General features: G+C 39.5%; 2 non-coding genes across 2 annotated transcripts; both read right to left on the reverse strand.

The window, feature by feature from the left end:
• Positions 1-2,360: 2,360 nt before the first annotated feature.
• TRNAA-GGC (transfer RNA alanine (anticodon GGC)) lies at positions 2,361-2,432 on the reverse strand. The gene has a single exon. It is a non-coding gene; the product is annotated as a tRNA-Ala (tRNA).
• A 552-nt stretch (positions 2,433-2,984) lies between these two features.
• On the reverse strand, positions 2,985-3,056 carry TRNAV-CAC (transfer RNA valine (anticodon CAC)). Its single transcript has one exon. It is a non-coding gene; the product is annotated as a tRNA-Val (tRNA).
• Positions 3,057-10,171: the final 7,115 nt, after the last annotated feature.

Here is a 10,171-nt window from a genome sequence, read left to right on the forward strand (position 1 = left end):
ATTCATTTAGTTTTGCTGTGATCATTATTTGATGAAATCTAAAGGTGTCGAAGAAATAGTCAAGATGGCTAGTGGTGTTGATAGTGTAGTGAAGATGGCTAGAGATGTTGAAGGATCTAAATAGTTTCGAAATACCAGTACTTTTTGAATCAATAAATCATCATAAGTACTAATAAGACAAAAACCACTTTGACGAAAATTTAGCCATTTTCAAGCATCGAAATAAAAGGATATGAGGTAAATGGCTTTTGGGAAATCATTGTTGAATAGTACACAGTTACTTTCTGAGAACACACACACACACAAAACTAGAGAACATAGCATGAAATTAGGGCAATATTGTTCAAATATATTCAGAGAAGTAATTTTAAAGTTTATATAAGAGTGGTTGATGAATGGAATAAGAAGAATGAGGTCATGGTTAAGGCAGACACCATACATAAATCTTACAAGTTGTATAATAGTACAGAATGTTCTAGAGATTTGGCCTGACGAGTGTAGAACTCTCTCCTCACACAGTAAAAATAGGTAATTACAGACTCATAGATTCAGAGGTTATCATGTTGAAGGAGAGGTGAAAACTGAAGATTCAAATCAAAGGATAATAAGAAGCGTCATGATGAGATGGGAGAGGGAATTGGTGAATTGACAAATATAGTTTAATCTAAACATGAACGGTAAATCACTTCGAGTGAAGAAAGTCAAGTGGAAAACATAGAAAATGAAAGACCAAAGAGAAGAATTTTTGATATCTGGGATAACATTTAATGTGAGGAAACACGATTTCACCAAATGAGCTTTTGTTAACGCTTCTGGTACAGTGTAAATATACACACACACACACACACACACACACACACACACACACACACACACATACATATATATATATATATATATATATATATATATACTTATGTGTGTGTGTGTGTGTATGCGTGCACGGATAAACTTTAAGGCTGGCCGGGGTGTACTGGTGATGCCTTTGACCTAAAATGTAAGTTCAAGCCCGTAGGCCGACCCTGCACTTAGCTTGAATCCTTTTGTGTTCACTATAATCTTTTTTACTACATCTCCTCTACTTAATCCCTTTATCTTCACTATGCAAGGCTTATTATAATCTTCACTACAACCTCATCTTCATATGACCTTATCTTGACTAAGCTGGTTTCAAGGAAGGCTTTAGATTTTACCCGCTCACACAAACAGCGTACTTACACAGGGCCCCACGAGTGTAAAACCCCCTCCTAATACAGTGCAAATAGATGATTACACACACCTACACACCACCACCACCACTAACAATACACAGAGAAATAGCCTTTTTGATTGGCTTTGGATCGGCCCTTGAACGGAGTTTGGAGGATTTGGGGGATAAGGTCAATAAGGTTAAGTTCACTACAACCTCATATTCACTAACGTGAATCTTCACTACTAGCTTATTTTCACTTAATTATATCTTCACTATACCCTCTTCTTCACTACATCGTTATTTCTACCATACCATCATCATTGTACTCCCTGATGTTCACTAGAAAGTAGTTCTTATCTTCACTACATAATCATTTGAATAAACTTTACTCTTGATAACCCTTATCTCTACTACATTCGTATCTTCACTACATTCGTATCTTCACCACAACCTATCTTGACGATATCCTTATCATCACTATGCTCTTCCTCACTACACTCTCATCTTAACATCATCCTTCTGTTTACCGAACTTAGTTCAAAGTCTGACTTGAACGTAGCTTTGGAAAGTTTGTGTTCCTCATTGTGTTACCTCCTTATCATCATTGTAAAGGCAATTGTCGCCACTCCCCAACTAAACCCTCATCGTAACTACACTCTCATGATTATCATTACTTCTTGATGTTCGATACAAAATCTCAACATATACATTCATCTTCACCACAGAATAATTTTCATTGCACCTTAATCTTCATTACTCCTTGTTTCAGCTACATCCGTATCTTCCATTCATTCTTATATCTTATATTAGTTACATCTTTACAATATCTTTATATCTTCTCTGTTCCGTCTTTTGGAAAATTGAAAGTGAGAGTAAAGGATTTCCGGCCTTCTGCTCCCTACCCTTTAAGTTGCCTTGTACGCCACGCAGGGAATACGTGGCAAGTATACTTTCTTCCCTGTCCTCAGGGATAACAGCATCTGGTGTTCCCAGACGGTCACCCATCCAAGTACTAACCAGACCCAACGTTGCTTAACTTTTCTGATCGGACGATATTCATATATATATATATATATATATATATATATATATATATATATATATATATATATATATATATATATATATATATAAGACTGAAAACAATGAATTTCCCAGATAACAAAAATGGAGGCGCCGGGGTTTGAACCCGGGTCCTCTCGCATGCCAAGCGAGTGCTCTACCACTGAGCTACGCCCCCAAGAACATATTTTGTGACATAGTATTATATGAAGCACTGAGATTACCACGGCAAAATAGTGTTTGACCGACTGTTGCCGACTAGCCGGCAAAATAACCACAGGGTAAATCTCCATGTTGCTGTCGTGTTTTCCTCTCAATTTTCCACGAAGAAATGTTTTACTTTTTTATTGTCGTTGCAATAGACTGGAACTAAGCAATAGACTGGAACTAAGCAATAGACTGGAACTAAGCAATAGACTGGAACTAAGCAATAGACTGGAACTAAGCTGACCTGGTATGAGGTCAGAGCCCTCATTATCATCCCTGCTAACTACCGTTCGTTCCACAACCGATGTCTGGCCCATGTTAACTCTGATGTGCCCAGCAGTTGGAGGAGGATCGCCAGAAGCTTCTGGAAGATTTCAAGGACGTCTTGGTGGACCTGACCCTTTCAGATAAGGTCGAAAACCCCAATTTATTGTGAAGATCTTCACTATAACGTTGGACGAACATACTGAATGTTGCACACATGTGATGCGGACAAAATGAAAAAAGAAAAAGACAAAAATTATGTCTGGTGTGGGTCTCGAACCCACGACCTTGAGTGTGTGAGACTCACGCTCTACCACTGAGCTAACCAGACAATAGAAAAATACGTCTGTTTCTTCAATTTGAATTAATGAAAATCTTTGCGAGGCAGCGTTTAGAAAAGAGAGATGTCTTTGACGAAATTTATTTGTTTGGCTCCTTCTTCTGTTCCTCATTATCGAAAGTAAACATACTGAAGGATATATATATATATATATATATATATATATATATATATATATATATATATATATATATATATATATATTATATATATATATATATATATATATATATATATATATATATATATATATATATATATATATATATATATATATTATATATTGGAAAGGATCACAATTTTGCACGTGATCAAGTATATTCTTATGAGTCCACGTGTGAAATAAACACGATAAGTTCCCAAGTGCACTTTCGTCTAAAACTCACATCATCAGGGAAGACACAAGAGAGAAATATAACAGTCAGTTTATATACAACGAAGAGACGTAGCTAGTACGCCATATGGTAAACATGTGATTGTCCAAGACAGACAACAAGCGTATCATAAACTTATTATGTGGACAAGAAAGTGAATTGTTTACAAATTTTATCAACAAAAAAAAAGTTATCCAATTTGTGTAGACAATCACTAATATTGACTATAATTCTTTGTTTATTCAGTAATAGAATATTCAATGATATTTCTGGTGGTACTGGAGTTAGAGTTGATAACTGAGATGGCATTATTAACTCTAATTCCAGTACCACGAGAAATATCATTGAATCTTCTATTATTAAATACACAAAGAAGTATAAACCTTAAGGAAAACAACATGGCGGTCAAAAATAAGCTGCAGGAATGAAGTTTATGAATGGAATATTAGTGAGACGATCCAAATGACGAATGAATGAGAGCGTAGTCAACATACAATATAAAAGGACATATTATGAATGGCAGCCAGGCAAGTAACGGCCCAACTGAATGGAAGGATTTAAAAGTTCGCGTTATATGACGAATTTTGATAGATTATCCAAATTTCCATTCCAGTTATGAAACTTAATGGTTGTGTTCAGTTCTAGAGACAAAGTTAAAGGTTTGTGTTTCAGAGATGAACCACAAAGGATATCGTTAAATTAACTGACATTAAAATTTGTCAATTAAGTGAATCATTTTGTACAATAGCTGTAATTTGACAGAGTTAAAAGTTCGCAATTTCATTACAATTCTAATTTAAAAGTTTCAGATTCAATGATGGTTTGCACAAGTTTAACGTACATTTAAGGTTTCTGTTTATATGACGCATCTTAAAGGACTCTGTTAAAATAACGCAGCAGGAAGGTTTACGTTCAAATGACGGTGGTTAAATGTTTATTGATGAATGGTAGATTTAGATGGTAGATTTACTGTGTCTTCACCAACAATTGGAAAACAGTGACCGCCCCACGGTATCTTCACTACCACTGAGGTTACACTAACTGCATTACTATATCATTAAAATCATGATCAGAATATCTTCCTTACTGTATCTTCACCAACAATTGGAAAACAGTGACCACCTCACGGTATCTTCACTACCACTGGGATTACAATAACTTCACAACTATATCCTTAAAATTCTATTAGAGTTACTGTATCTTCATAAACAACAGGACAACAGTGACTGTCATACTGTATCTTCACTACCATTGAAATTACAATAAATGCATTACTATATCCATAAGACTGGATTAGAATAACTTTCTTAATATATCTTCACTAACCACTGGACAACAGCGACCGCTCAACTGTATCTTCACTACAACTGAGATTACAGTAACTGTATTACTATATCATTGAAACTGGATTAGAATACCTTACTGTACCTTCACCAACAATTGGAAAACAGTGACCACCCCACGGTATCTTCACTACCACTGGGATTACAGTAACTTCACAACTATATCCTTAAAACTGGATTAGAGTAAGTTACTGTATCTTCACAAATAACTAGACAACAGTGACCGTCATACTGTATCTTCACTACCACTAAAATTACAGTAAATGCATTACTATATCCATAAGACTGGATTAGAATAACTTTCTTAATATATCTTTAATAACAACTGGACAACAGCGACCGCTCAACTGTATCTTCACTACTACGGAGATTACAGTAACAGCATTTCTATATCCTTGATACTCGATTCAAATAACTTCCTGATTATATCTTCACTACCAACTGGAGTATAGTCACTTTATTCATATACCTCCAATACAGTGTCTTACATTGCCAGTAGTGTACATATAACAAATATATATTAATATATTCCCAGTCTGGGTTGTCATACACACAGTACGTAAAGAAGAGGTTATTTCTTATATTTGCTCTCGTTCTCCCAGTCTCCCCAAAGATCCAATACCAAACGTCATTGACCAAAGAAAGTCTCAGTCTATCTTTCGTGATTTTTGTTTGAAACATATAACTTCACTACTATGTGAGAGTTGAAATTCACCATATTTCCGTAAGTATCCAGGATATACTTTGTAATGACTGGCTTTCATTTTGTTCAGGTTAAGAGTTGGAGATTATCGATAGTAATGACAGACACAATCGATCATATGGAAAGGCCAAGGGTTTTGGAAATGGAACCAAAGCCCCAAAGAGATTCCCGAAGAAGACGACGACGACCACGACGACCACGATCACACAACCAGCAGAGAGTGGACCATTCCACATATACCCAGGATTATGAAATAGGAGAACAATACACGACCATGGAGGTTCCAGAAGAAACTGCAATGGTGCCTGACATGGGGCCATTCCCATCACAACCTGACATGGTACCATTCCAACCACACTCTGACATGGTAGTATTCCCACAATCCCCTCACGTGTTCCAGGGTCATATAGAAAGTCCAGGGGTTTTGGAAATGGAACCTACGCCCCAAAGAGATCCCCGAAGAAGACGACGACGACGACGACGACGACCACGCCACCAGCAGAGCGTGGACCATTCCACATGTCCCCAGGGTTATGAAATAGGAGAACAACACACGACCATGGAGGTTCCAGAAGAAACTCCAATGGTGCCCTTGGAGGTTCTCCCACCACCCCCTCCGGAAGAAGTAGTCCCACCACCCCGTCCCCGGGAACTTCCTACACCAACCTGTTCCCAGGAACTTCTCCCTCTACCCCGTTCCGTGGAAATTCTCCCTATACCCCGTCCCCTGGTTCTACTCCCACTACTCCGTTCTCGCCAACTTCCACCACCCCTTACCCCGGAACTTCTCCCACCACCCACTCCCTTGGTTATCATCCCACCATCCCGTCCCCTGGCTCTCCTCCCACCAACCAGAACCAGTCACCTGGATCTCCTCCCACTACCTTTTCCCCTGCTTCTCCCAGCACCCCGTCTCTTGGCTCTACTCCCACCACCCCGTCTATTGGCTATACTCCCAGCACCCCGTCGCCTGGCTCTACTCCCACCACCCAGTCGCTCGGAAATCCCAATACTCCTGTCCCCAGGGAATACTTCCACCACCCCGTCCCCTGGCACAACTACCACTACCCCTGTCTTCCGCCTCGACCTTGGAGTTTCCGGAGAAGCCTCCAGAGTTGACTGCTGCCATGGTCCTAGTGAGTGCAGAAAAAAGCCTCGCTCCACTTTCCGACGTACCTTATCCCGTTGTCTCAGGTGGCTCGGCAGGATCACTTGTCCCTGTTGTGTTAGACGTCCTCGGGTTTCTGGTCATTGAGAGCCAGGCAGGCACTGACACCTTTTAGTTATCCCCAACGCCATGACCTGGCAGCTAAAATGGATATTTCATTTCTAAAATGGCTGTAAATATATGCTGTAGCTGCAGTGAACAGAGAAACTCGACTGTGTCATATACACCTCAGCTGCAGTGAACAGAAAAAAAATGACAAGACATATGCATATGCAATCTTGCCACAGTCAACAGAGTAGGTCATACGTATCTATCTACCTATCTATCTATCTATCTATCTATCTATCTATCTATCTATCTATCTATCTATATTTCTATCTTTCTATTTGTCCATAACTCTGATACCTATTCCCATCAGGAACTTCCATCAAGGGGGTGGCCTCAGCAAAAGTCTCCACTTAACTCTGTCCTTACTTGCCTCTCTCGCATATACCATTACACACGTTCTTCCACTATTTCTCTTCCACTCTATGGACTTCCTTTCACACCAACCCTTCTCTTACATTCTCTTTCCTCATGTCACAGGTGGTCTTCCTCTCACATCAACCCCTTTAACTCTACTATCACACATTCTGTAAACGGCACATCTTCCATTCCAACCACGAGCCCAAACCACCTCAAAGTATGTTTCACCTAGTCTACCACTCCACAATTTATTCCGTTTACATTCCCTGTCATACCAGATCTCTCATACACCCCCTCATTTCATATCTCACTCCATCTAGTCATACCACATGCTCCTATCATATCGTGTTTCATTTTCCCTGTGGACTCATATATATATATATATATATATATATATATATATATATATATATATATATATATATATATATATATATATATATATATTTTGCTTTGTCGCTGTCTCCCGCGTTTGCGAGGTAGCGCAAGGAAACAGACGAAAGAAATGGCCCAACCCACCCCCATACACATGTATATACATACGTCCACACACGCAAATATACTTACCTACACAGCTTTCCATGGTTTACCCCACACGCTTCACATGCCCTGATTCAATCCACTGACAGCACGTCAACCCCGGTATACCACATCGATCCAATTCACTCTATTCCTTGCCCTCCTTTCACCCTCCTGCATGTTCAGGCCCCGATCACACAAAATCTTTTTCACTCCATCTTTCCACCTCCAATTTGGTCTCCCACTTTTTGAAAAAGAAGACATTGAATGGAGAAATTACTGAGGTAATCTCCAAAGATGATTACTGGACTGAGAAACAAATTCAGAGAGCAGATTAAACGACTTAAATCCATTCAGCTTTACGGAAAAGAAGTTTAAGAGATCCTATACAGGTATATGAAGTTATTGTAATGGCATCCCTTTAAGCTTGATATTTTTACTTCCTGTAACTAGTTCCATCAATTAAAACAATATTCAGCATTGTGATTTAAGTGACTGAATTTAGGATGCATTTGGATCTGTCAAAAATTGTATCTAGCAAATACTTCAACTTTCAACTGACCCATTCTATCTTTTTTATTCATTTCATCTCAGTTTATCATCTTCCTGTTACTGTTTAATATTAACAGTAGCCCGTCTACGTAGTTGGGGCTCTGAAGCAAAGGAAAGTTTTTCTAGCCTAGATTAGGTTAGCATCTAAACCAAACCTAAATGACCTTACCTCAGAAATATGTTCAGACAGTACCTTCTGAAAATATTTCTTAAGGTAAGGTCGTGGGGATTAGTTTAGGTGCTAACTAAACCTTGACTAGAAAAAGTTTGCTTTAAAGCCACAACTAGTTGAAAGACCTACTTTAAGTGGTGATATTGGAATTCATTTGCTCCAGTGTGCTCCTCCGTCCGTTTGTTTTATGTCCATCTAAAGATGCATACGTTCAATTTTTGATGTAGATTGATTTCCTATCTTAGTTTCGTCTACGGAATTCTACGTCCTCAGTTCAGCACACCATTGTGGTAATGAAGGGAAAGTCACCACATTCATATGCCGAGTGCACGTAGCTTATCCCACCTCGTTAGAGAGAAAACTTACCTGTATATGAATTAATGAACGGGCAAAGAGAAGACAAAACTCTAATACACATTTATTATACAACTATATAATTCATATCATATACATTATCACATTTCCTGCACTTTCCATCACAAATTTGCTGAGGTCATAGCCTTGAAGTTACCATTACCTTACAACCTTAAGGATGGTGGTCTACAACACCTCTAGATTGATGGAGAAAACGAAAAGTTTCGTTTTACTATTAAGACCACAGAAATGCGGTAATTCCACTTCACTAACACTAACTACTAGTTATTTTACTTGTTGATTTTCACGGCTAAGATTTTCATCCTCTGAGCGAAGCCATACAATAATCGTCCTTATCTACTCTGAGCATTGGATAGCCTCCTGATGATCAAGATTGCTGTTTTGGTTGTCCGTTTCCCTTGTTACTGCTGCGCCTCACTGCACACCTTACATGAGTGCCTTCCACAGTATTAGGGACAGCTGCTGGGCCTCACTGTAGCTACTTCTGGGACGGTTGCCAATCTTCCTCGTATTCCCTCATGACCACAGCGCCAAACCGACTCCCGCCATCAGGCCGAAACGCACAAACATTTCTGACAAAATTGAGACAACCGCTTTCGCGTCAGTTTTGACACCAAGTGAATTTATACGACAATTACGCTCAAGATGCTTGGTTTTTCGTTCATGGATTGAACAGAAGCAACCAACGATGGTTGCTACTGCCCAATCCATGAAGTCCCCCCCACCACGGAAAGGTAACCAAGCTTCGGGGGGGATGGGTGTTTACCCTGACGCCAACGGAGAAACTCAGTACAATATTTTCATTATAACTTTCCTTAATCTTGAAAAATGAATCAATGAGAGGGATGAATAGCCCCAGTCATATGAAGATTGGCTAACCGAGTCCTTGCGCAAAGTGATTTCTTTGAGGGTTGCTTTATGGAAGGCACGGTAGCGTCGGAAGAGTTTCATTTTTTCGTTGAAGACGAAGGAAATTATCCCCGTGAATTTATGTATTTTTTTTTTTTGGGGGGGGGGATAATGTTCCCATATTTTTTCTTTCTTTGTTTTTCAACTTTCCTACGTAGATATTATGTGTCATCCACTACTGGGAGAAAGCCAGACTTCCGCCAGATTAACGTAATCCTTGGCGAGGCGAAACTAAAGTTGTCTTGGTGTTGGTTCCTCAGTGATAACCCAAACACAAACACAAACACACCTCCAGTGTCCACTCTAGGGCCGTGTTCTCCTGCAGCACCAGCAGGAAGAAAGAACTCAGGTTCCTCACCAACTGAATCTTTTGGCACGGGGAGCGTGAGTCATCTCGACACGCCTTTTAACGCCCGTACGAAGTGCGGAGTGCAGTCGGTCTGTAACGTAGGACATGTCATGTGTTATTGGTCCCAGTCGGTCTAGAACGCTGGGCCTGACATGTGTTGGGGGACCAAGTCGGTCT

The sequence above is a fragment of the Panulirus ornatus genome, chromosome 42, assembly GCF_036320965.1.
Source record: "Panulirus ornatus isolate Po-2019 chromosome 42, ASM3632096v1, whole genome shotgun sequence".
NCBI lineage: Eukaryota > Metazoa > Arthropoda > Malacostraca > Decapoda > Palinuridae > Panulirus > Panulirus ornatus.